The sequence below is a fragment of the Anas platyrhynchos genome, chromosome Z, assembly GCF_047663525.1.
Source record: "Anas platyrhynchos isolate ZD024472 breed Pekin duck chromosome Z, IASCAAS_PekinDuck_T2T, whole genome shotgun sequence".
Lineage (NCBI taxonomy): Eukaryota > Metazoa > Chordata > Aves > Anseriformes > Anatidae > Anas > Anas platyrhynchos.
In genome coordinates, this window is record NC_092621.1 from 76,911,186 (window position 1) to 76,932,719 (window position 21,534).

The following is a 21,534-nucleotide window of genomic DNA, read 5'->3' on the forward strand; positions in this document are numbered from 1 at the left end:
ATGTATTTGTCTCACCAAAACTGAATACCTGTGGCCTATATTCTGCTGCTGTCCTGTTGGAATAGATTTTTTTTTTTAATATATATATATTTTTTTTAAATTAAAAAGAAAAAAAAAATAAGAAAAAAAATTGTCAGTGTGCTTCAAGGTTTCCCTTATTTTTTTTTGAAAACAAACCAAAACAGTATAATACATAAATTCATAAAATAAATCCTTTCTGAAAGCTGAGAAGGAATTTTAGAAGTGGTTTCATTCTTCTAAAATCAAGGATAATTTTGCTGCTTTCTTTCAGAAAGAGTGGGATCAGTTCCAGGAACTACATGTCATGAACATGTACAAAACAATTTCTGTCATTTTCTTCTCTCTTTCTCTGAAATAAATTTTAATTGAAAGGACACCACTTCTTAAATATAACTCAACAAGGAAATGACAATAATTTAGGCACTGCAAAACAGTATTACAAATAGGCAATTATTTGTATTGAATTATTGATTTTATTTTCTCTGTGTAGTTTTGGAGGGAATTACAGAGAATATTGTAGTCACTCATTTAAAAAAAATCAAAGGAATTGTGAAATATATAGTATTTCATTTTATGGTGATATTTTCAAAAAGGTACGCTTTTCTACTAATTTTCAGGCTTGCATTACTTTTATCGGTTATATTAACTGGAGATCAGTCTATTTGGCTTCAAGTGCAGTGTTTTTTCACTTGTGTAAGATTTACCATACTATGATTAATCTACCTACTGCTGAGTAAAATAAATAAATAAATAACTAAATGCCTGTAGTCAGGCATTTCTGTGTGAGAACAAGGCTGGTAGCAAATATTTTGGTACTAGATAAATCACATCATTCAGTCTTCATGGTATTTCCTCCTCTGACTTGTCACACACAAGCATGCAATGTGAACATCAGCCTGTACACCCAGGGACTGGACAGCTTACCAGAACTGGGTAGTGGAGGAAAGGGCTGATGGGGCCTCACACATCTCAGAAAGGAAAAATTCAAAGTCCTCCCCTGGGAATGCACAGCCAAGCAGGTTAATGGATGTGATTATTCTGCTCTGTTTGTGGGGCTGGATCTAGCTACATGTATCGGTATTACTAGGCAAGATTCTGGCAGCAGGAGGTGTGGCTTCTGTGAGAAAAGCCCAGCAGCTGTTACCCAAATTAAATAAAGGCAAGTTTCAGCCAGTTTCAAAGGGACCTGTTTTTGGGCAGAGCCAAGCCAATAAACAATGTTGTTTGCACCTCTGTGAGAGCAGATTTAAGAATGGGAGGGGAAAAGGGAGGGAGGCAGAAAGGAAGGAAGGAAGGAAGGAAGGAAGGAGTAAACAACCAATGTACAACTGCAGCTTGGAGAGCAAGGAGTGAAAAGCAGCCCTGCAGACCCCAAGGTGAGTGTAGCAGGAGGGCAGGAGGTGCTCCAGGTGGGCAGGAGGTGCTCCAGGTGGGCAGGAGGTGCTCCGGGCATGCAGCACAAGTTCCCCTGCAGCCTGTGCAGAGACCCCCGGTGGAGCAGGCTGTCCCCCTGCAGCCCATGGGTCCCACATGGAGCAGATCTCCACGCTGCAGCCCCCCCATGGGTGGAGGAGCCCCTGGTGGAGCAGGTGGATGTGGCCTGGAGGAGGCTGCGGCCCATGGAGAGCCCCTGCAGGAGCAGGCCCCGGGCTGGAGCTGCAGCCTGTGGAGAGGAGCCCACGCAGGAGCAGGGGGTCTGTGTCCAATGGAGAGCTCGGGCAATCAAACAAGGAAGTTAAGGAAAGAAAATCTCAGAGACCAGTATTGGGATCCCCATCATAGGGGACATTCAAAGATTAAATGAGCAGTAGATTGGAATGGTGGCTTCCTAACCACGCTTCCTTCACACTTGGGTTCATAGTGCTGTGATTCTAAAGTCCATTTTTTTTTTCACTTTGAAAGGGGAAAATTTTTGTTGTTTGTTTATTTGTTTGTTTTCTTTAAAGGTTAGTATTCTGTATTTTAGAGGGATCTGAGCATACTTTTATTGCAAATTTTTCATCAACTCTGGAAACCAAACATAAATTCCTGTAGTCTAGTTCCTAAAGAACAAAAAGTGAAAAACTAATTGTCTATATTACTGACCTATTTTAAAGAACAAACATTACAACTTATTATATTTGGAATCTGAATGTAAAAAGAGATTTATAGTCAAATTTTATGATGTTTGGAATAAGCACAGACTACTTTAAAGAAAAAGAAAAAAAAATCAAAGCTCCACATACTTTTTCTCAAATATGTTTTCTTTATGTTTCCATTCAATGGAACCAGCAAACTCTCACAATGTCTCTTCTCAGCTAGATGTGTTCTGTATATTCAAATATTTCACCCAGGAGCTCTACAACATGGGAAAAACAGTTTCAGTATACTTAGAAAGCCACAGATGCAGAGATGATAAATAACCAAGGTCAAATGTGATTTCCAGCAGAGTGGGGTGAACAGTGCAACTTTTCCCATTATTCCCCTTCTCATCACCCTGCAATGGACTGTGACATTTTGATTATACTTGGCTTTCAAAGTTTCTTTTTTCTGCATATCTCATGCACTATGAAAGAAGAGTCTTCCATGACTTGATTTTTAATTGTCCTTGCAATCAAGAAGACTTCCAACTGGTGCAAATAAGATTTACTTCTCTGAGGGATTAACACCTGCTGAGACTTTGGCCCTGAAAAACCATGCTAACATTTCTGTTTTCTTTCTCTTTACAGATAGGCAGTAAACAAACACTTTCTAAAAATATAAACTATTTCTTCTAGTCATCTCTGTAAATCAGGGCTGAAGGAAATTTCTTACAACCTACAGTTATTTTAAATTCCTTTAAAATGGTATTAAATGATTAAATAATGATTATGGGATAGAAAAATACTTGCTATGTTTTATTGGGTTTAAATAACAAGTTTTTTTTGTTTTTTTTTTGTTGTTTTTTTTTTTTTTAAGGGAGAGGCTGCACAGCTGGCTTCTGTGATCAGAGCCCAGCAGCTGTCCCACATCAGATCAGAGCCAGCTCCTAAAAGGACTCACTGCTGGCCAGAGCTGGGCTACGAGTGATGCTGGTTGAGCCTCTGGGAGAGCAGATTGAAGAAAGGGGAAAAAAACAGCAGCTGGGAGAGAACAGTGAGAAATACAAGAGTCAGCCCTGCAGCCCCCTAAGGTGAGTGCAGCAGGAGGCACACAGCCAAAGCTCCCCTGTGGAGAGTTCCCTGGTGGAGCAGGCTGTCCCCCTGTAGCAGATCTCCACGCTGAAGCCCCCCCCCATGGGTGGAGGAGCCCCCGGTGGAGCAGGTGGATGTGGCCTGGAGGAGGCTGCGGCCCATGGAGAGCCCCCGCAGGAGCAGGCCCCGGGCCAGAGCTGCAGCCCATGGAGAGGAGCCCACGCAGGAGCAGGGGGTCTGGGGGGAGCTGCCGCCTGTGGGGGACCCGTGCAGGGGCAGTTTGCTCCTGGGGGATGGATGGACCCTGCGGTACAGAGCTGTGTGGGAGCAGTTCCTGAAGAGCTGCTGCCTGTGGGCAGCCCCTGCAGGCTCAGTTTGGGAAGGACGGCATCCTGTGGGAGGGACCCCACTTGGAGCAGGGACAGAGAGTGACTGTGACAGAGCAGCAGAAACCAAGAGTCAGGGACTGACTGCAGCCCCCATTTCCTTGTGCTGCTCTGGGGAAGGAGGTAGAACAGAGTGGACTCTTTGATTCTATAGATAATTATAGTACAAAAGGAAATGGTCTTAAACTAAAAGAGGATAGATTTAGACTTGACATTAGAAGGAAATCCTTTGCTGTAAGGGTAGTGAGGTTTTCCAGAGAAGCTGTAGATGCCCTATCCATAGAGCCATTCAATGCCAGGCTGGATGAGTCCTTGGTCAACCTAATTTACTGGGTGGCATCACTTCCTATACTGGGGGTGTGGGGGGGGGGGGGGGGGAGGAGGAGGAGGAGGGAGGGGTTGGAGTTAGATGACCTTCAAGGTCCCTTCCAAGCTGAGCCATTCTATGATTCATTTTTTGATTCTGTGATGAGGGGAAGTGTTTTTAGCTTGTATTCTTTTACTGTTCTAGTCTGCAGTAAATTACATTAGTCTCTATCCACCGAGTTTGTTTTGCCTGTGGTGGTAATTGGTGAGTGATCTCCCTGTCCTTACCTCAAACCATGAGATTTTTCATCATATTTTCTCTGCCCGATTTTCTGAAGAGGGAGAGTGAGAGAGCAGTGTGGTAGAGCTAACCTGCACATCAGTTTGAAACAACCATGTATGCCTGTCACCATGTGTAAATGGCACCTTTATGTTCAATTATTGCAGTAATTGAAACATTATGTTATCTAATGGTGGTTATTTATAATCTTTCTGCTGAAGAATGCTTAAATTATCTCTAGACATTATACACGTTGGCTTGATTTTTTTCATTGTTCACTGTCTTCAGAGGAAGTCCAAGTTGATCCTTACTTCTCAATATTTTAGAGTAAACAGGTTCAGCTAGCACAAGTTGAGAGCACACAAGTGAACTCTTTCCTGCTAACTAAATTTGATAGTTCAACACTATCAATGAAGCATTAATTTAAGTGCACATTTTGCCAATAACATGTGAAATCAACCAAGAAGATCTCATCATTTCACAGCTCTCATGCAAAAATCATTACATATCACTAGGGAATTACTGATAAATATTTGCACACCTTAACAAGCCATTGCTTATATTCTTTCACAGCTGACAAAAACAAGCTTTATTTTACTCAGAAGCAATAAACAACTATTTCATAGAGTTACATGTATTGAAACATGAAGTCAGGCTTTGTTCACCTGAGTGATGATTTTGACTACTGCTTTGTCATTTACATTTTATACAGGAACTCCAGTTGTACAATGACACTCTGGTACTGCTGTGGAGAGAGCCTTTAACTTAAGTTTATTTCAAGTATCCCCTTAAAACAGTGACAGGAAAATCATCATCTTCCAAAAATGAAGACTCTTTTCCCCTACTGAGAGACAGCTCAACAATGTTCTTTGAATGGATTCCATTACTAGAACAATTTTCCTTTAAAGGAGCAAAAGTTTTTGTTTTTGCCTGGATTCTGGCCTAAATCAAATAGTTTTAGCTATTCTTCAGAAAGTCATGCCTAACAGATGTTCTCTGTAGCTTCCTGCAAATTCTGGATTGAATCACACAGTTATATTCTGGATAGTGCAAATGGATTCTTCATTTTGATCTTTTTTTTTAAAATTATTTTTTATTTTATTTTTTTTAGTTAGTGTTTTTTAAGTCAATATTCATAGCGTGCATTCACATTAAAGAAAAACCCTGTTCTATGAAGGGCCCTTTTTCTGTTCGTACTCAAGTTACTTTTAAGAAGAATTTTGTATACCTGTAGTTCACCATGAAAAAGTTTCCAGTCTTGCATTTACCACTTCTCTTGTTCCCTAAATCATGCTTCTGACAGATCAGTGTAGTTATGTTTTTCACTTTCTCAGTGCACATGATCTTCTGTTCTCTTTTACCAAGCACTGCAGTAATGGAACAGACACATTATTCACAAACCCATTATTCCCTGAGAGATAATCACACTCCCTGAAATGTCTGTATTAACATGAAAAAGGTGAACTCATAAGAGAATTAAAGCTAGTTTCACAATGTTCTTATTAAACACAATATTCCACAATTAAATAAATAGTCCTAGGGAGAGCACAGCTTCATTTGTGTCTTAGGACACAAATATCTAAATACTTTACAGAGTTAGGTGTTTGTGGGGCAGTGATGTGGAATAGGCATTAGGAAGTATTGCCTCCACTAGCTATAACTGAAAGCTATAAAACCAGATTTTTGGTTTATGTAAAGTAAAAAAAAAAAATCATTTGCTTCGGCTGACATAATGTAAAGATTGTTGTATTTCTTCACCAAACATCCTTACCAATTTGTGCACTGGGTGGATAACAAGAGCCATCTTTTAAGATTGTTTTAATAGTCCAGTTGTTGACATACTGCTCTTAGAGAAAATAACTGTCCTCGGTTTACATTTTGTTTTACTGCTTCAGCCTTCAATAAATATGGGAATACTTAACCTCTAGCATTTGTGCTGTTCTATAAGGAACTAAATTGATCTTGGATGTAGAGTACAGTTGAAAACTGTAAGGGGCAGATTAACTTGGGGAGTTTCCTTTGTCCTCTGCCAAATATGTATATCAACATCCATTTTATGAATAACCTCGATATCTGTGGATCAAAGAGGATTTACTACACCTGCATTACTGTGAATATGGTTCTCATGGGAACAGTTCATGTGCAGTTATAAAATCTGAGCTCACCTGAGGAAGTGCCTTTCTTGAATTTTGCTGTCACTGCTAAATCCCCTACAGTTAACCTCTTCCAAGAGATGTAAACTTTAGAGTTGTTCTCTTCATTAATAGCAAAGTTTCCTCATGGCAGTTCAGCAGAAACCTACTCCCCAGGTAAAATAAGGCAGTTCTAAGGCAGATTTGTCCATGGATATAATCAAGACCTTTTCTCAGCTCAGTAAGAACAAGGTGATTTGTATCTTTTATGGCACTTTTTTTTTAAAAAAAAAAAAAAAAAAGTTGTTCCATTGCGAATACATAGAGAATGAAAGACAAGGGGTCTACTCTGGAAAAAAGAAAGAGAGCAAACTCTCCCTAGAAAACTTTTATTTCAGAATTATAAATCAAGAAACATAATAGTCAAAGTTTGGTGATGGTGGGGTTTGTTGGTTTTTTTTTTTTTTTTTTAACTTTTAGAAACAATACTGAACATAATCTTATTTTTTTCAGCATGTGTGTATACTTCTCAGCCATTTCTAAATGACACTTACATTAGTTTGCTCCCTCTTATTATGAAAAGACAAAGTAAGCTACACAATAGATAGGAATACTGTGGTACAACATCCTGCAGAAATGACAAAAAGACGTCCTTCATGTATTAATGAAAGTTTAAGTGTACCAAGTATCTGGCTTCTAGAATAAAATAGAAGCATGAATCACAAAAATTGAAGGTCTTGCAAGGAACCATGTAAATGTTATGGAAGACAAAATATCTGGTGTATATCTTTTATATATATAAATATCTTATGAGTATGCAAACATTCCCTATGGAAGAGACATCCACTTTTCTATTATGTTTTTTTTTCTCTATTTTTTTATTGCAATGTGTTGATCTGGAAATTACTAAATCAGTTTTCAAGGAAAACTGTCAGAGCAGGAACTAAACACTCAATGCATGTGGTGACTACTGGACGTTAAATTCTTTAATGATAGAAGCGGCATTAGGCAGATTCTGGTTATCAGTTCCTATGGACATGTCCAAATAAGTAAAGTAACATGTATGAAGAATATAGTTTGCTTCGTAGTTAACTCTTCAGGTGAAATAAACGAAGAAAGGACCCTTCAAGTAGTTAGATTCTCTTTCCCCTACCAAAAACAAACAAACAAAAACAACAAAGCAATTTCAAAATTAAGTTCTGGGACAAACTCATCTCTGTCATGATACTGACCCTAGACTACAGTAATGTGTCTTCCCTTACTATTTTTTTTTTTTTTTCTATGTTTCCTTCTTCCATAAATCTTACTTCCTGGTTTGATGCTTCATTTCTCACATTCATTATCCTGGTGCCTAGCAATACATGTTTGAGGCCTTCTCCTACTCCTCCAGAAAGTAATGCAAAATTTCATTGAATTTCAGTGCCACTTGAGGGAACAAGATCCTCAAGTGTTGTTTTGGGGCACACTGTGACATAGTTGTATTGATGATTGCTTGGGACATTTTTCAGCCAGACTGAAGCAAGTCTTCAGTCTCCAGAATTTCAAAGAGCTACCATGAAACACCATGTTCAAGGAAGCAAAAATGATTTCCCCTTTCTGTTTCTTGATTCAAAGCAGTTTGTGCCAGACTTATCAAGAACGAAAAATAGTTCTCCCATAATGCAGACTGTTTGTGTCTGAAGACTACAGGCTATCCCTCTTTGTACATATCCAGAAAAGTGAGTGCTTAGCGCAGTGTCAGTTTAGATACACAATTTGCATCCTGGAGGGGACAATGATGAGATTCACTATGCTTCCTTGGTATATGAACTGTACTCTTCTTACCACCTCTCTTATCTGTCAAGCTGTAGATCATAGAGTTAATTCATTAGCTGCTTAGGTGTGGTGTGTATACAGCCGAACAATTCTTCTAGCCATTGCCACAACAGATTCAAATTGTTTCACGCTTAGTACGGCTTTCTATAAACTTCAATTTCCAGCACTCATCATTCAGAAATGAACAGTCTGGTTGCTCCTGAATTACCTTGTGGGACAAATTTGTAGACTGCTCTGTAACAAGTATTAAAAAATAACAGTTTATTGGCAGGAAGATTCATTGCCCCTTAAACCTGTTGTACGTATTTTCAGAAGGGAGACAGGCAGAAGATATACTTTGACCTGAAAGATCTGAGGAGTGAACTAGGAGTGTTTTTTGTCTTGAGACCTGGGAGCTTCCCTTTGTTATAAACTGCGGCATTGGTCTCACATAGGACGTTTATAAAATACAATACAGCTTCACAATAACAGGGCTGAAGGACATGTACACATGTACATTTGATGCTAGATGCTCTTGTCTGTAAATTGTTTATAAAATGCACTTAGGAAAAAGCTACAGCAGCACACAGATAAGGACTGTTGTAAGGGGAAAACAGCAACAATAACAACAAATAGTCCAAATGTCACCAGGCTTATAAAGTACCCCTCAGAGTATGGTGGTATGTGCTGAGTGAAAAAAAATGTGACAGTTTTTGGCAGTGCCACAAGCTCTCTTGTCCCACAGGCCATCTGTGGTAGCAGAATTGCTGCTAAAACTATTCAGCCTGCAAAAACCTCTCCATGAATTCCCTCAATCAGATGCAAAATTTCCACTTTTCCATGACGTACTCCACTCGCTGGTTCCTGCTCAGCTCCTACCCAACCCAAAATTGTTCTCTCCCTCTAAACACAGCAGCTCCTGCCATTTATAATTGTTTCACCTTAACTTCCTATTTTCAAAAGCATAGCCAGAGTTTTGATTTCCCTCTACTTAAATTGACAGGAAGATTTAAAGATTTATGACAAATTTAGTCACCTGTTTCTCTTTCTGAATGGACATTCAGAAAGAATGTGACATTTTTTTTTTGTTCTTTCTGAATGTCCATTCAGAAGCATCTTCAAAACAAACTTAAGTACATGTTCCATCCTATGGCAGGTCTAATCCTACAACTACATCCAAGAGACTCTTTCTTTCCGACACTAGTGAAGAGGAGGAGTACAGCTGTCTCAAGACAGATTCACTGAAATTTGTGCCTAATCCTCCTCCCCTTTCCCAGACAGGACCTTCTGGTACCATGCTTGGAGAACATACACAGAGGTTGTTCTGGAGGTTGTTCTGGATACTCCAGGACTTCTAAGTCCCTTACTAAAGCTTTCCTGTTCCACGTTCCGATTACCTGTTACCAAATTAGCAAGGCTGCAATATTTGCCCTGGTTTAAAGCTTGGCTGGGCCAGGTCAGCCCTTTGGTGGCTGATTCCATTAATCTCTTTCCACAATGAATTATGTTTATTTCATCGTTGATTCTCTATACCTCTCTGGCCTTGCCTGAGCACACACAAACTACTGCCAAAGGTGGGGATACAGTGAGGTTGACAGGCAGCAACTCTGATTCTACTGTCAAGTCCTTCCTCTCTTTCTAGTGCAAAAAGTGACAAAATGAAAGACGAAAGTGTAGAATACAAAAATAGTATCTCAAGAGTGGCTTCTGTAGCTGTTTTACCAATTCATTGAGTTTCACTAAGCAATGATACCTGTATCATCTGTGTCGAATCACAAAATACAGCACTGAGAGGCTGTTCAATGCCTTCTGAAAAGCATAGGTGTTCTTGTACAAGATCTTTCCCTTGAACCCTCAGAACTGTAGATCCCGTTCTGTCCACAGATTATTGCCTTACTCCCTGAACTCTCCCTTGCTAGTATTTAAGCTTAATGCTTCCTATTGTTCATGTGAGAAGAATCTATTTAATTCCTCTTTTCAGCATCCTTTTAAGTGTTTGAATGTTTTAATGTCTTCCCTCAGACTATTCTGTCAACTGAACAACCCTCTTCATCCAGTCTTTCCTGCAAGAATATTCATGAACTTTCTGAAGTTGTTCTGTATGGTCCTTCAAGCACTTTGCCTACAATGGGACATGCTCACTCAAATGAGTGAGCATGTCTCACTCTTACTTTCCTGTTAACATGTGCTGGTGTGATTTTTTTGACTTGGCATCCAAGCTCACAACCTGCTGTAAATCCCCAGTCATTTTCCACCTAAATGTTGCATCTTCTTAATCATTCTTTGACTAGAATGTTTTCTGGGTCAAAATCACAGTTGCTCTTATGCTTCTGCAAAATTAACAGACTTCAGGTTATTTTCTACTTTTTATCATGTAACAAGAGTGAGCAAAGAGATACCACCAGCATTTAAAATGCAAGAGGACACCATTTCACTGGTTAAACACATGCCAGTAGATTAAAATCACTAAGAAGCCTCTGGCTACCTGAAAATCAGTGAGTTGGGAGCTTAACTAAGTAACCATTGAAAAGAAGCTACTACCCACTGTGTGTGTCTTTGGACACTCATAAAACCCATCCTTCTCCCATCCTCCATTTTCCATTTATCTGTACCAGAATTTTGCTGAGTTGGCAACCTCTGCACTGGCAGTTATATTTGAGCTGTTGAAACACCGGCTAATAAAGAAAATCAAATTGTGAAAGCATTTGTATTCTGCACTTCATGTGTCTGAGTTAAAACCATCTCACTATGCAAATAAGGATTAGCATTAGAAGTGTGCTCAAAATGACAAGTTCTTGAGTGAATGCACAACCTACAGGTTAAACACTCTATAATAAAGAAATGCCACTGTTAAGACTAGATGACCGTCTCTTTCTCGTGAATGCAAAAATGCAGATTCAGCCATGAGGGATTATACTTCCTTTTCCCTTTTTGGATGAAAATCCAAATAATTGCAGTAAAGCAGGTTAGTTCATAAACTGTGAAAAACACAAACAATACCTTTGGGATGATATTGCTAACCTTAATTCATATCTAAATATAGCCCCTCCAGAACTCCCTGATGTCAATAGTTGTGGAGGTGTGGACCTCAGCTCTTGCTTGATGATTCATTTTCTCCCATTACTTCTAATCATATACAGGAAAAAACATCTCTAGCTTGCAGTTCTTTGCCTAATTACAACCCCTTCATGAAAGATATGAACACCATGCTACAAATCATTTCCAAAACCCCATTAGAATATATACAACCATGTTTGAGTCATCTTAAATCATTTTACATGATCAAGTGCACGTGCTAAACATGGTCTTAGCTGAGTACTCCACAAACATCTTCAGTCCCCCGTGCTGTATCTTCCCCAGTGAGAGAAAACCCTAAATAAATGCCTTTCCAGTTATTTCAATAAGCTTTAGGCTACCGCACATTTGACTTTTTTTTAATTATTATTATTATTATTATTTAGTTACACAAAACAGACAAACTAAAAGTGCATTAGCAATACAAATGAGAGGTAACACGTGGAATGTGTTACATGGTTAACCTCTGTTTTTTTTTTTTTTAATAAATCACTCCATTATTAACCATTTAAACACAGAATAGATAAATGAAGTCTCTTATTTTTCCTTAAATACTCATTAAAACAAGTTTACTTTAATGAACTGTTTAACTATTTAATGAACTGTTGTTTACTGATTATTGCTTGGGGCAAAAGCAATACATATAGATAAATAATCACATTGAAGTCTTTGTCCAACTAAAGTCAATGAAAAATATCTTTATTGATTATATTCTAATGACCTCAAAGAGACTAAAATTTTGCACACACTATATTATTAGTGAAAAAAAACATTCAGTGTAGTAAGCAATATATTGCTTAGTATATTATGATTGGATGAAGGAATACTGAAAGATATGTAGATAAGGAAGCACTGAGGTACTTTGCCAATTTAATATTAATTCATAGATATATCTTGTGTGCACACTTCTGAAGTGATTGATATGTATTCAATAGAATCTCTGATTTTCTTCTGATGGAGCATTTCTTATTGAAAAATATAGATGAGTGGAAATAAAAAGAAAAAAACAGCAGAAATGTCATCAGGAGTGACAGTTTTTAAACAGGAAAAAAAGCACAACTTTTATTTAATAGTTTTGAACTCTTGTGCAAGTATTTTTTAATATTAAATTGAACCAGAACATATATGTATTTAGTATATCATAGAATCACAGAATGGCAGAATGTTTCAGGTTGGAAGGACCTCCAGAGATCATCTAGCCCAAGTCCCCTGCTTAAGCAGGGACACCTAGAGCATATTACAGAGGATCTCATCCAGGTGGGTTTTGAATATCTCCAAAGAAGGAAACTCCACAACCTCTCTGGACAGCCTGTTCAAGTGCTCTGTCACCCAAACTTTAAAAAAGTTCTTCCTCATGACGAAGCCTCCTGTGGTTCAATTCATACCCATTATCCCTTGTCCTATTACTGGCCACCACTGAGAAGAGTTTGGCCCCATCCACTTTACATTGTCCCCTCTGGTATTTGTAGAGGTTGATAAGATCCCCTCCCAATCTCCTCTTCTCTAGGCTAAACAGGCCCAGCTTGCTTAGTCTTTCCTCGTAGGACAGATGCTCCAATCCCTTAATCATCTTTGTGGCTCTACGCTCAGCCCTCTTGAGAAGATTTATGTCCCTCTTTTACTGGGGAGCCCAGGACTGCACACTGTGCTCCAGGTGTGGCTTCAGCATGGCTGAGTAGAGGGGGAGGATCACCTCTCTAGACCTGCTGTCCACACTCCTCCTGATGCAGTCCAGGATCCCATTGACCTTCTTGGCCCTTCTTGGCCATGCGGGCACACTGCTGGCTTATGGTTAACTTGTTTTCCAACAGGACTCCCAGGTCCCTCTCCTCAGAGCTGTTCTCCAGCAGGTAAGCCCCCAGTCTGTACCGGTGCCTGGGGTTGTTCCTCCCCAGGTGGGGAAGACCCTGCACTTGCGCTTGTTGACCATTATGAGGTTACTTTCTGCCCAACTCTCCAGCCTGTCCAGGTCCCCCTGAATGGCCACACAGGCCTCAGGTGTGTCATCACTCTGGCAAGCTTTGTATCATCCGCAAACTTGCTGAGTGTGCACTCTGTTCCTTCATCCAGGTCATTGACGATAAGTTGAACAGGACTGGACCCAGTACTGACCCCTGGGGGACACCACTAACCACAGGCCTCCAACTAGACTCTGCATCCTCTAAGCTCTGATCCCGCCAGTTCTCCATCCACCCCACTGTCTATTCATGGGTCCCACACTTCTGGAGCTTGCCCAAGAGGGTATTATGGGAGACAGTGCCAAAAGCCTTTCTGAAGTCAAAGTAGACCACATCCACTGGTCTCCCCTCACCCATCCAACTAGTCATCTTATCATAGAATTTTATTGGGTTGGTTAAACATGACTTCCCTGTGACAAATCTGTGTTGACTGCTCTGGATCACCTTCTTTTCCTCCATGTCCTCAGAGTCAACCTCAAGGATGAGCTAGTCCATCAGCTTTCCAGGGATGGAGATGAGGTTGACTAGCCTGTGGTTTTCTGGGTCTTCACTCTTGCCCTTCTTGAAGACTGAAGTAAAGTTGGCTAATCATCATAACATTTTATATTTCAAGCTCATCTATGATATATAAAACCTTATATTGCTGTCTTTTGTTTGTTTCAGCTTTGGTATTGACAGGCACAGTCAGAGATTCATTTATTTTGATAAACAACACAAAAAAATAAAAAATACCCCTGTTTATTTCTCAGATAAATATGGGATCCTTGGCACAGACGAATGATTAAGTTTCAGCTACTGTCAACATTTGTTCTTAGCTAGCAAGTTGAAGAACAGTGACGATGATTATCAGAGGCAGGCAGTTTGTCTGGGGGAAAAGTATTTTTTATGGTAAAAACCAGATTTTCTGCCTTATGTATGCTAATCTTTTGTGTCTTAAATTGTCCCATTCTAAATAGACTTGCTTCAAACTTTGAAGATGCCATTATTAAACATGTTTTCATTGAAGATTTTTCCTGAACTTACTTTCTCTGACAATTACTGAGTCTCATCCTGTCCCCAAATTCAAAAAACTAGTTTCAGGTATATCCACAACAGTTGTACAGCAGTCGCAATGTCTCAAATATAGAGTGTTTCTGCCTTTTCAGAACACATCACAGACCACAGATTTTAAGTCTTTACCAACTGTGAAGTTTTTATGGACTTTTGTGGAAAACCATAATACCTGTGGTGAAATATCTGTCCCATGCTGATTTTTGCAATGTATTGTACCAAATGTTTTCATACTGTAAATGAGTAAAAATATATTTATGGAAAATATTCCGTGCTTTGCTTCAAACCACCTTTTATGGCATTCCCTCACTCATTTTCATGGTCAATGAGATAAAGAAGCAATAAAAAAGAAGGCAAAATCTGAAGCTTGTAAAAATATATCTCTCTTCTATGTATATGTGCAGAAAACTATTACATGTAGATATGCTTATGAGATAGGCATGATGTTTAATTGGGCCTATAGTCTTAGAATATTTATGCAGAAAAACAGTGTATGACACTAATGCAGCATAAGCAGAACCATACCTTTAAAAGGTAGTGATGAAAAGTTCAACAGTCTCTCATATTAATTATCACATGCAATGAGGAAAATCAGGCAAAGTGTAACAGCTGGTCCCCTAGTGACCACTAGTAATTTTTTCTACTATAATAAGAGATTGCAAACTAATGCATTACTAAGATATAACGATATAACTGTAATTCCATCTGTTTAGTGCTGATTCAAAAACCCATTGGCATTCATTGTTAAGGTTGCATTAAGAAAGTTCATTGAATATTTTGGGAAAATTTTCAGATGAATATATCAGAAAATGGCCTCAGATGTTCCAGTTGCTGGCTGGAATCCTTTAAGGGTGTTACTCTTACCCTTTTAACACTTTGCCTTCTATTAAATAACTCATTATATTTATACAAATAGCATGTTCTCTGGGAAAGTAATATTGTAAGCATGATAAATTGTTTGTATGCAGAGAGATTCTTGATAGTTACTGGAATTAGGTATAGCAGATGTCACATTAACTTTTGGCTGCTGAGATGACAGATGAATGATTGCAGCATGGAAACATTAGGCAAGTTGATAATGGACTTCCTAACACATGCTGCTGTAATTTCATAGTGCTGGACTTAGAGAGAACCCCAACTGAATACAGTTGTGAAACAGAGAGGGAAGGCATATTACATTCAGTAATATACCATAATATTCAGTAATACTCAGTCGTGTTCAACATTTCATACATTTTCTTATTTAAAATATATGTGCATATATGGGAAAAAAGGGAGGAAAACAAACAAACAAAACAAACAAAAGCTATGTGGAAGTGCAGAGGAAAGAAATTACTCTCTACTTCCCACAAATGAGCGATGCTTGACCATGTCCTTGAAGCAGGGTCTCAGCACATGCAGACGGTGTTTGGGAGGAAGAAAGACATTTTCACACTGAGAGCCCACCCCTCCCCTTTTCTTCCTTTTTCCACCTTTTATTGCTGAGTGTGACATCATATGGTACCACCTTTGGTTGTTTTAGGTCAGCTACCCTGGTGATGTTTCTCTTCTCACTTTTTGCCTGCCCCCTAAGAGGTTTAGAGAGAGGCCCGGTGCCATGCCAGCACTGCTCAGCAGTAGACACAACACTGGTGTGATAACACTGCTGTTCCAGCTACAAGTGCAGAGCACAGCACTGTATGGGCTGCTGCAGGGAAAGGTAACATCCCAGCCAGACCCAGTACAATGACCAGGTTACTGAAAAAAGTGCTTATAGAGAAGGAAACAAACAAACAAACAAAACAACTGCATAATTAACCAAATGCATAGTATTTATTTCTGCAGTGAGGGAATGTGTGTGGGAAACAGAACACTGTATTAGATAACGAGAGGTGTCGGATGATTTCCAGCTTTAATACCTTGATTTCTACATCTTCAGGGGAATTTTGCAAATACATCATTATGCCAAAGCATAAAAATCCTGCAAAGTGTGATCTCCTTCACAAAAATTAAACCCTTGTAAGGAATCCTGACATTTCAAACCTTCCAGTACACTTGAGAATTCTGGCTTAATCTCCTAATATCATTTCCAGAGAACTGTGAAATAAATATAAAAGATATTATTTTACATTGACTCCTAAAAGTTTTACTGATATCAAGTTTTATTACCTCTTGTATGTTCAGGTGATACCTACTCAAATGATGGGAAGGCCCTGCACTGAAATTTGTTTTTCAAACAGATAAGGGACTGGCATTTCAGAGAGCCTGCAATCTAAATTCTGAGTAATGCAATATTCACCAAAGCTTCCCCTCTATGTCCTTCATCCCAGAATTTGTCTTTGAAGCTTTGCAAGCTTTGTATATTAAGCTGAAGTTCCTCAGTCTGTGGCCAGGCAGATACACAAAACTGTCAGTCTCCCTGTGTCAGAGCCCACTCACTGACCAAGTTCCACCCTCATTCTGGAGGATGAAATATTTATTATCAAAATCAAATTTATTGGAAGGCAGTTGATGTTACATGGGATGTTGACTTAGGAAAGTGATACCACACTGTACTGAAACCACTACACAGGCACAATACAGCAATTGCATTATACACTTGGATCATAGTACCTGTGCTTCCCTTTACCTGTCTCTAGCCATCATCCCAATGGTTGGTGTTTTCAATTCCTAGGAAAGAATAAGTCAGCTGAAGCTAGCTCAAGCCTGTTGTCCTCTTCGAAATTCTTTTATTAGCCTAGTTTTTATGCTCTGTGCCAGTGTGAGCCACAAACTCACTTCACCCATGCTGGTCTGCCTAACTCAAGGGGACAATGTCACTCTTTAAAAATCTGGAGGAGAAACCTTACACCACCAGTCAATCCTCTGAACTGTTGATAGCCGTTCTGCAAAGCCAAAGTCCACTCTACAGTCCCCTTTGTGCCAAGATAAAGTGAGCTTCTTTGTAACAGCTGTGATCAGTCACAGGTGATGTGGCTTCTTGGCCACATCACCCACCTCCAGTGAGCTTTTTTCCCATATAGGGGTTTAATCAGGGAGTCACATTCCACCCCTGGGGGGTCCAGTCACTCACATTATGACATTTCCCAAACACTCCCAAGTTGTTACATACAAGAAAGTCACATGTTGCTCCATACAGGAAAGCAAGTAAACCCACTGGGAGACTATATAAGCAATAAATTAACATCTGAAGTTTCCATGGACTTTAACCAAGAATCCCTTTGTTAATATGGATAAAGTGATATTTGGAATTGCAGAGACTGACTTTCTCAAAAACATTAATGAAGGTATCAATTATTTTCCAAGAAAGATTATATGACTCTGAATCAAAGAATCTGAGAAATATTACTTTCTGTCAGTGACTATTCTTTTTTCTAGCTGCAGTTGGTTTTTGCATTTAGAATTTGACCAGGACACACTTTCCCGGGTTCAAATGCACATACATCATCTGGATATAACGCTGTAGGACACAGGACTCTTAAGTCCTTCTGTGTGAAATTAGTGAAATTTCATAAATGGAAGGCATTGTGTGAACTGTATTTCATTATTCAGAACAAATACTTCTGAGATTTAGGACCATTTTACCTTTTATTTTCCAAGAGATACTCTAAAATGACAAGAAATGAGACAAAAGAAGAAAAATTCTGAATTAACATTTATGAAACAATCAGTACCTGTGCTTTCCCTTCCAGAGATTACCCATCTCTCTCCATTTAAAGATATCACAGGCTCAGCTTTTTCTAGTTAGGACTCTCAAAGAAAGTTAGACCCTCTCAGTCAAGTGGAGCAGCTTGATTTTATGTCACCCAACACTCCGTTGGTCTATCTCTGTACTGCTTCTAAACAGGTGATACCTTGATCTTGGCTGAGACCTCTATGTTTTGCTGTGACTACAGACTGCTCTGTTAACCCTACCAATTATCAGGACTGGAAAGTCACTGGATTGCCTTGTCATCCAATAAGTTACTCTGTTTTTCCATACAAAAGCTCATGCCAAGAAACAGGCCCACAGTAATTAAGATTGTAGATGATTTTGTTGTTGTTGTTGTTATCTTTCTTTTTCCTAAACTAGAACTTTTAACACTTAATGTATGACTCTTAATGACTTAAGTCAGTCTTGTGTAACTGTAGGTTCACTTCTCCAGTGGACTTGGCCCAAAGTAGGATAGGAAAGGAATTAAGCCTGGGTATTAACCAGCAGATTGCTCCCACTGTCTAATCAGGTCTCAAAATAACATCTCTGTCTAATTCAGCTCTTGCTAATGAACTAGGCTCCATCAAAGGAAATATCAATGCTGAATATATATTACTTTCTGCTTAAATTTGAATATTAAACATTTGAACTACCTCTACAACACTGACCTTGCTTTGTTTCTCAGCTTCTTCATGTCCCTTTGTCTTCTTTTGGATCTTATTGAATCTCAACCTTTTTGTGTGTTATCATCCATTTACTTTGTGTGTGTAGAAAATATATGGAAACATCTTTCTCCAATAATTTCCAAGAACATCTGACTTAACCAGACAAAGCCATATTGACAAGCCTATTAAACATCTTGAAAATCTTGGCTCCAGTGCGGTTTCTGATTCAGGATTTTGTCTGAACATTGCATTCAGAAAGTATAGACATCAATTATTAAACCTGATACTTCAGAAGTATTGTGCACTTATTAAAATTGCTCTTAATCCCTAGAAAAAGAGTGCTGGCCCTAGAAATATTGGAATGCAACTTTTTTTTTTTTTTTTTTAATTCTTATAAACAGATGAAAAAGGGGTTAAAGCTTTTCTTGAATAAAAAGAAAAGATTACTGGGACAAATAATAAAATAACTCCTCACGCTGGCTGCTTTGGCATAGACTAAGTGTGCTTTAAATCTCATTTTGTACTTTTGTCTCCAGTTTCAGATGGAAGCTTACTGGTTCTGGGAAAATTGAGAAGGAACTGTGTTTCTCTGATGAACAGTCTCACTACCCTTTTTAATATGTCTACTGTTGCCATTTCCACTAACTTACGGGTCACACTCTAGCTCAGTCTCTGCAAAATTAACAGAGAAATTACGTACTACTCTGGGCCAGCTGGAAATAACCACTTCTTCTCAAAAAGCAACTGCACCAAGGGAGCCACAAGTACCAAAGTCACTTCCTTCTTGGCTCCCATACTGAAAAAGCCAAGGAGGTCGCTGAGTACAAAACAGTTTATTCCAGACTTTGTTTATGGTGCAGGCTCCATACATACCTGCAGGTTAAAAAATAATAATAGATGACACTACCAGAAATACTGGTGACCTGTGCTGTGTTTACACACACACACATGGACATGTGTACAAAGGTTTCCTTCTACCATCTTATGCCAGTTTCCCACTCTGTTCAATTATTACAATACTAACAAGAATGTGTGTCCTTTTATGGTAGTCTGAAGGAAGACCCATAAACAATGAGAGTCACCCCCCTTCAGCTTATTTTTCCAGTTAAATCCATGTCTTGCATAGCTCTGTTTCTCTTTCCAGCTTGACAGATGTTGAACATAAGATCCTTAATTAAATGTCAGTGTTTGCATTGCTTTGTTTGTTTGTTTGTTTATTTGTTTGTTTGTTTATTTGTTTCCCCAGGATTACATTAAAGAGCTTTCCACAATTGCAAACACAGTGATGGTAACTAATGCACATTTAATCAAAAGAGAAAATCCTAGAGGCCTACTCCAAAGCATAGCATCATAAAAGATTCTGCCCAACTCCTGAGTGTAAAGGCCAGATCCTTTTTGTGAAGTGGTTTGAAGCAAATATAGAGCTTTAATTCAGTCTTCAATAACTCAGTCTATTGGAAAGTCTAAAATTCCTCTGTAAGTGACAGGTACTGGACAATCAGTATCTGTTTTGTCTAAGTGGGCCCAAATTTTTAGCAATCTTTTAAAAAGTCTGCAAACCCAGTTTGAGACAGTAGTCTGTGGCATGGACATCAGCAGCTCAGACTAAGGGGAAGAATCAGCTGAGGAAACACTTCCCTCCTCAGTACCCGTCATCCATGCCTTTAGTTCCTTCTTACTCAAAATAATACAAAACTCATGCTGCAGCTAACACCCAGCATGACATTTCACCTTCAGCCATTTTACTTGGCAAGCAGAATAGTGCTTTGTAATTTGAGATCATAATCAAAGACAAATCATAATTAGTATTGCTACTACTGTTTACTGATCTTAACACTTACTTTTCCAAAGTCAGTTCAACTTCTGCAAATGTCAATAAATTAAAGACCAGTCTATATACTTATAATTAGTCTTTTTTGCACAAGGAAAATGGATCACTGAGTATAAATAAAGGATTTTAGGTCATGCAGACAATAACCACAGCACACAATCCCTCCAGAAGCTCAAGTGACCAGAAAATTAATGGTCATGCTCTACTTAGAAGCTATGCAAAAATCAAACTAGTTCTGATTGTTATAAACCAAACTAAGGCAGACCACAGTTAAGCTTGAAATCATATTCCTCCTTCACCCACAGCTCTAACCACATAAAACAGACTCTCTGTCCTATTACTCTTCTTCACACACTTCCACAGAAGTAATACATTTTTCTATAGTACAAGTGGCCACCACTTTCCTCATCCTGTCTTTTAGTTCTCTGAGTGGTCTTATTTTCCTCTTCTTCCTCCCAAAGTTCACTTGACTTTTGCTATTCTGCTATGCAATATTGATGCAAACCATTATCAGGGCCTGTAGGAACCAATCCTTGCTCTTGCAGAAAGTTTATCTGAAAGTCCCCAGTCTATTTTCATTATAATTTTCTTTGGATAATTTTCCAGTGTAGGAAGAAGAAATAAACACAGATGCTATATTTTCTCCAACATCATTAAGTTTCTCAGGAGGTCTTGTAACATAGCTTTTCCATCTGGATTACTGCTCTGTCAAAACATGTTTTCTGCTTTCATTTGTAGACATCCAACAAGGAATGGTCACCAGGAAGTGTGGACATCCAAACTCTCTGAAAGAAGTATACTTGCAGAAATTCAGGATTATTAAACACAATTGTTACACAGCTCCTGACAGGGAGCTGCACTGATTGGCCACTTTGAAAATGACAGGGATACAGGATCAGAGAGTAACAGTTCAGGTGTATATTAAGGTATGTTAATGAAGTGTCTGAATGGAGAAATCCAAAACACCTGGGATCTAAAATATTCTTACATAGACCTTTTTTTTTTTTTTTTTTTTTTTTTTTTTTTTTTTTTTTCCTGTGTAGCTGTTGGCATTTTTTGTGGTTTTCTATCATTAATTTACTTTGTTCACTCTTTTCATTTTGGACTTTTCCACAGGGCTTGAAAGATATTTTTTTTTTTTCTGAGACACACAAAGAAAATGAAAGACACCTCCGAGTTCCTCAGCTAATGTTATGAGGAATCCTTGTTCT

At 38.8% G+C, this 21,534-nt stretch overlaps 1 long non-coding RNA gene across 2 annotated transcripts; it reads left to right on the forward strand.

The window, feature by feature from the left end:
* The first annotated feature begins 1,275 nt into the window (after window positions 1-1,275).
* Window positions 1,276-21,330, forward strand: LOC113840242 (uncharacterized). 2 transcript variants are annotated; one of them, XR_011805888.1, is made up of 3 exons: window positions 1,276-1,397; window positions 2,959-3,172; window positions 21,062-21,330. It is a non-coding gene; the product is annotated as an uncharacterized lncRNA (long non-coding RNA). The 2 variants fall into 2 exon arrangements; XR_005261762.2 differs by lacking the exon at window positions 21,062-21,330 and adding an exon at window positions 4,858-6,157.
* Window positions 21,331-21,534: the final 204 nt, after the last annotated feature.